Genomic DNA, 7,500 nt, shown 5'->3' with positions numbered 1-7,500 from the left:
GACCAGAGCTCTGGTGGACAGCAACCCCCAGCCTACCCAACCCCATGCATCAAGGGTCTCTTTTCTCCAAATGGCCCCAGGCTTCATGGTGGTGATTTGGTCTGCAATGGGTAATTACATTAAATAAATAGAGCTAATTTCAGTTCCCCAAAGGAAAAAAGAAAAAACACATCTATCAAAATAGATGAAATAGAATATATATATATATATATATATATATATATATATATATATATAAATATATATAATAATGATATATAAATAATAATAATAATAATAATAATAATAATAATAATAATAATAATAATAATAATAATAATAATAATAATAATAATAATAATAATGATAATAAAAGCAGATAATGTAAAATAAATGAAATAAGACATAATAAAATAGACAACGAAATAAGAAAACAAAACAATAGAATAAAATAAAACAAATAAAACAAATAAAACAAAATTAGATAGATTTAAAAACAAAATTAGATAAAGTAAATTAACATAAGATAAAATGATAGTAGAAAATGGAGATAATACCATAAGTCACTTTGAATTCTATGTATATTTATCTGTGTCCATACAAATGTGGGTAATTTTAATTGAATAATTCCAAAAGATCAGCTTTATTTATAGAACGTCTTGCTAGCTTTATTAAAAGAATATTGTTGTTTGATTATTTGTTCATTTCTTTATAAATTATTGAATTGATTAATCAATTTGTTATTACAATATGCGTGACAATATGTTGCAATAGAATACAAAACACAACAGTAATAAAATACAAAAGAATACAATAGACTGTATTTCATGGCTAAACGCCAGTCCAGTACACTGGAATACAATATAATGCAGTACAGTGCATTATAATGAAATTCAATACAGGACAGTGTATTTCAGTGGAATACAATGCAGTGGATTACATTGCCATACGATACAATATAATACAACACATATTATAATACATAACAATGCAATACATAACAATAAAGTACATATTGATACAATACATAAGAGTACAATATATAAAAATACAATACATATCAATACAATACATAACAATACAATATGTAACAATACAATACATAACAATGAAATGCATATCGATACAATACATAACAGTACAATATGTAATAATGCAATATATAACAATAAAATACATATCGATACAATACATAACAGTACAATATGTAACAATACAATATGTAACAATAAAATACATAACAATACGATATGTAACAATACAATACATAACAACAGAATATGGAACAATACAATCCATAATAAAATACATATAGATACAATGTATAGGAATACAATATGTACCAAAAGAATACATACAAATACAATACATAACAATTCATTTCAGTAGAGAATGATAAAATTCAACGCATAACACTACATAACAAAAATACAATAGAATACAGTACAACTCAAAACTAATGCGTTATATAACAAATACGAACATAATGTAATCTTAGCAAATTGGACTGTACGTTCATTACATTATTTACACTTTGTGGCCGTGAACCCGTTCAATCTTAACGCTTAATTAAATGTACATAAGTAAAAACGTATCATTTCTCATTATAATGACAATTATGTACTCATTTCGGTCGTAGATGTTAATTCTAAAGACTCACATTGCAAATTCAAACTGAAGAATAACTAGATAGATATATAAATTGGCCTAGAAGCCATCAGCATTGTGTGTGTGTATGTATGTGTGTGTGTGTGTGTGTGTGTGTGTGTGTGTGTGTGTGTGTGTGTGTGTGTGTGTGTGTGTGTGTGTGTGTGTGTGTGTTCGTGATTTACCACGATTCACCACCATGGTCTTGGATCACGTGTTGGACTCGTGATCGACAGCTATTTCCCTCCAGAAAGAGAGCTCACAGTTCGTATATGACCGATCTATGGGACTTTACACGCACACACACACTCATCTCCCCACCTACGAGAGTTGGAGTAACGACTCCCAGTGCAGCGATACTGAAATTAATTCAGCCCTGGGTGGGATTCGAACCCGGACCGCCGTAGCTGCAGCCAGGAACTCTACCAGAAGAATATTGTCAACCCATGTACAAAATATACGAATACAGAAAGTTTTCCTGGGACAAAGCCATTGTAGAATAAACACCAGCTAGGAAAAGCACTTCGTAGTGCACTGATATATCTCCAAATAAATGATTCTTTTTTTATTTTTGTTTTATTGGTTTCCAATAGAAATAATTATATGCACTAAAGTATATAATGTAGGTCGGATGAAGGAATAGGGGTCGCGGTCCAGATCAGGCTTTTTTAGAACAGGGACCTTTGCAGTGCGTGAAAATATGAAAACAAATGTGTCTTGAAAATATCGATGCATTGATAAACGAAATAGAGGTCTTGGCTTTAGGCGACCTGACGTCAATCGAGGATGACGTCATATCGCGCAAAAAATTTACATGACAAATGCTCGACATTTGTCACATTTCAATAAATGTATTTTTTTTTTCTTTTCAACGTATGAGATTTAGGGGTGTTCAACAATGATTGATATTATATCTTGAAAAGAGGAAATGCAACAGTAGGCCTACATGTGTGTATATTCATGCATGTATATATATATATATATATAGATATATATATATAGATATATATATATATCTACTAGTTTGACTACCCTGCCTCAGTGTTGTAATGTCCTTTGCTGATCTACATAGACTGCCTCTTGAAATACGTCGCCTTGTTCGCAGTATTGAACAAGTTAACATGAAAATTGTGAGTTGTTGTCATGCTATTGTATACAACATTTCTTGACAGAGGGAGAACCTCCTGCCTAAGTATATGCATATATATATATACATATATATATATATATATATATATATATATATATATATATATATATACATACATTATATATATATATATATATATATTATAATAATATATATAATATATAGTTAAATCAAACAAGTGAAGTTGGGATACACGAGGTAGTTTGTGATGACGTCACGACTTCACCTGTTCGATTTACTTCACGGGTGTCGGCTACGACACACTTAATATCAAGAGTAAACGCCGTAATTAGATACACTTGTGAATGCACTATAACGTCAAAAATTATGGCCGGGTGTGAATTAGGCTGTGCTAATATATCATACTGATGTGAAAGGTTATTTCGGAAATATGAGCGAAAAACGATGGGTCAAAGCCGCTGAAATACTTAGTAGGTTATTACGAACATTAGCATGTTTTTAAAATATTTTTCCTATCTTATTGGAAGACACTTTAGCTATATCTACTCCACCTTTTAACAAATAATTATCAATAGCTCCGGTGTTTGTAGAATAAGGGACAGTTATAAAGTGTAACTTATCTTTTCCCGGGGCGTGGACGTTTGGGCCATCGTAGATCTTCTCGGCTTTCCTCATTGTTTTGGTGATCAAACCTCCGGGGTATTTCAGCTTCTTAAAGGTATTCTTGATGTATGCCAGTTCATCATCTAGGAGTCTTTTACTGCAGATACGAAAAGCTCTGAGAAAGAAACCTATTGTTATTTTCTTTATATGATGTTTATTATATATTTTCAATCTCTATTTGCTTTTACATTGTCATTATTAATTTGTCCATTTATCGAAGGGCCTCTTCATATAGATCTTGAGCTCTTCAACTCTGGCTTTTTGCTTTTTATTATAATCTTAATTTATTTCTTTTTATTTCATATTCTATTTTGTTTCATTTCATTCTACTTTGATGTGTTGATCTTACTATATCCTATTTTATCTAATTTCAACCTATTTTATTTCATGTATTTTCTATCAATTAACTAACTAATCTATCTATTTTTGTTCAATTCTTCAACTGAATATAATCGACCTGTATTAGCCAGAACAAAATGGTTATAAAAACACATTATTGAAGAGGTTAATGGAAAATGGCTCGAGTTCAACTTTGTCCTTTTAATGCAATTGTTCCCAAACCTCGAATTGAAAGCGAGACCTTTTTTTTGCCAGGATTTTATTCAATAGGTAACTATGAGTGTACTATAACGTTTTTAAAAAGAAAATGTGAGTTGGTTTTGTGCATTTGATAATAAAAAATCCTGGATTAATAAGACTTCACTAACTCATAAACGATTCAGTTATAGAAATGAGGGAACTATATATTCTTTGTAAATATCTCAACTATTTCATACGATGGTCTTCCTCATGCACGTATGTTTATGTATGTGTGTGTATTTATGTATGTATGTATGTATGTATGTATGTATGTATGTATGTATGTATGTATTATGTATGCATGTATGTGTGTATGTATGTATGCATGTATGTGTATATGTATGTATGTATGTATGTATGTATGTATGTATGTATGTATGTACGTGTGTATGTATGTATGTGTGTATGTATGTATGTATGTATGTATGTATGTATGTATGTATGTATGTATGTAGGTAGGTAGGTATGTAGGTAGGTAGGTATATATGTATGTATGTATGTATGTATGTATGTACATATGTATGTATGTATGTATGTATGTATGTATGTATGTATGTATGTATGTATGTATGTATGTATTATGTATGTGTGTATATATGTATATGTGCAACATATTCATCTCGTGTATATAGTATAAAATTTATTTATCAGGAAATCAACTTTGATTTTAGTTAATCTTTTATAGTCCAGTGAAATAGTTTAGTTCGTTTTAAGTTGACCTAGTCAACCTCATAAGCAATATATAATATCCGCTCTAGAAATCCTATGAACATCTATAAACATCTGTGAACATCCGTGAACATATGTTAACATACATTAACATCTGTAAACATTTACGAACATCTACGAATATACGTAGACATTTGTGAACATCTACGAACATCTATAGATATTCACGAACATCACTCTCTCACTGTTATACTTCAACATTTTTCTTAAGGCCAACGTCACACGATTTCGGTCATCCGAGGAATTATAACAGTGAACACTGTTTGTCAATAATGTTCGCTCAGTAACAAAAGACATTTGCCTGGAGTCGAACAACAAAGTTTCGTTTTGAAACATTTTGAAAATGTCTTGTTGATCGAGTGCCGTTAGTTCAGTTCGGATTATTCATCTTTACAATACGCAGTGAATAGATAAACGAAAGAAGAAATAAATTATTAAGTAAAATATCGACACATAAGTAAATAGATAAATGAAATACCGAAATACAAATAATGAACAAAAAGGTGAATAAATAAGATAAATAAATTAATGAATGAATAAGCACATGAATAAACAAATGAATTAGTTGAGAAGTAAATGAATAAATAAATAGGTAAATAAATACCAAAAAGCAATTGCATGATTAAGCAATTAAGAGATGAATAAGCTAGTAGATAAGTTAGTGAATAATGTAATTCCTCTATAGTTTCATCTCAGCCATATTTGATGAAGAGAATGAAGCTGTGGTATACAAAGATTTAATTTCAAATGTTATTTCTAAAAATTGCTTGACGTCATTCACTAGAACAAAATGTAGAAATGAGGAGTTAGATACGTTTCTTCAAAGCACGCCCGTCATCATCTTGAGAAAAATAACTAAGTATATAAGTGGGAGAAAGAAACAGTAAGAGAGACAGACAAGTATTCGGACAAACAAGCGGACATGTAGAGACATGCAGGCATATGTATAAACAAATGAGCAGACAGATGTCCTGACATGCAAATAGACATACACACAGACATGCAAACAGACAGAGATGCAGACAGACAGACAGACAGACGTGGAGACAGACGTGCACACAGACGTGCACACACACACACACACACACACACACACACACACACACACACACACACACACACACACACACACACACACACACACACACACACACACACACACACACACACACACACTCACACACACAGACACAGTGAAAGAGAGGTTGAGAGAAAGAGGAGAAAAGAGAAACTGGAAAAGAAGACAAGGAAAAACGAGGGTGGAATGTTAGAGAAAGGTGATGGAAAATAAAGTTGAGAGGGAGAGGCAGATAGAGAGTCAGATACAGACAGATACTCGGCCTAGAGGCAAGGAGCACGGGGAAAGAGAAAGTCGAGATGGAGAAAGAGGAGAGACGTATAGAGAATCGTAGAACTACAACTTGGTCCAAGGGGCGAGTCGGAGGAGAGCTGGAAGGATGCTTGTATGTAGACTAATTGAGCTTAAACGTTTGTGACATGTGGGCTTAAACGTTTTGGAGCTGTTTTGTGAGAAGCTCGTACACAGTGACCTGTGACGGTTTTCTTCGTCGACGTGTGAACCTCGTAGCCAGGCGGGAACTAAGACTTGTCTACGTCTGAGACAAGAACGTGGAGCAATTGAACATACGAAACGTGTTGAAATGTTTGAGTGGGGAACATTTCTCTCGTGACGTAATTGTAGATAGAAGTAACACTGTTATCCACTTCACTGGTTGTAGAACGTTGTAAGTCACAGCTCATTTCGTAGAACACCACAACATTATTGTATGTTGCATGGTAGCGTGGAAAATGAAACGTTCGGTTTAGTTTTGTCTATATGTTTCCAACATAACAAGGCTTTCAAACAATTTGTAGTAATCACATATATGTTCTTACACAACTGTAACCACAATAATTATAGCAAGTCACAAGGAAATTAGTTCACAAGCCATAACATCCATGCTCTCTGCCCCTTTCTGTTTTTCTCAGTCTGTTTTGTCCGCCTCTCCTGTCTTCCCTTCGATTATGTAGACTCAACGACTTATCCATCTCTACAAGTTCATCTATACATATTCTTTCGACTTCCTAAATGACTTTGTACATTCTATTTTGTCACCAATTATTTTACCCTGATATGAACTATGATATTATATTTCTGATTAACTTATTCGATCTGTGGTATAATTTAAACTTAATTCTATTCTAACTTCTGATTTTGTCATTCTGAGTTCTGCGTCTTCCGTATTTGTCTGTCATCATGGCTTATTCTTGCAGTGAGTGATAGGGTTGACCTGTCGTGAAATGGCTCGTTCTTCACACATTTGTTATCTTCTGGGACCCGTATTTCTGAGTGCTGGTTACTCTGATGATGCAATGCAATACAATACAATACAATACAATACAATACAATACAATACAATACAATACAATACAATATAATACATTACAATACAACATAATACAATACAATAGAGAGAGAAAGTGATATGACTCGTTCTTCAAACATTTGTTATCTTCTGGGACCCGTATTTCTGAGTGCTGGTGACTCTGATGATGCACTGCAATACAATACAATACAATACAATACAATACAATACAATATAATACAATGCAACACAATACAATATGATACAATACAATAGAGAAAGTGATATGACTCGTTCTTCACACATTTGTTATCTTCTGGGACCCGTATTTCTGAGTGCTGGCTACTCTGATGATGCACTGCAATACAATGCAATACAATACAATACAATACAATACAATACAATACAATACAATACAATATGATA

The sequence above is a fragment of the Oratosquilla oratoria genome, chromosome 17, assembly GCF_046742065.1.
Source record: "Oratosquilla oratoria isolate Oo_2021 chromosome 17, ASM4674206v1, whole genome shotgun sequence".
Lineage (NCBI taxonomy): Eukaryota > Metazoa > Arthropoda > Malacostraca > Stomatopoda > Squillidae > Oratosquilla > Oratosquilla oratoria.
This window is presented reverse-complemented; position numbering follows the sequence as displayed.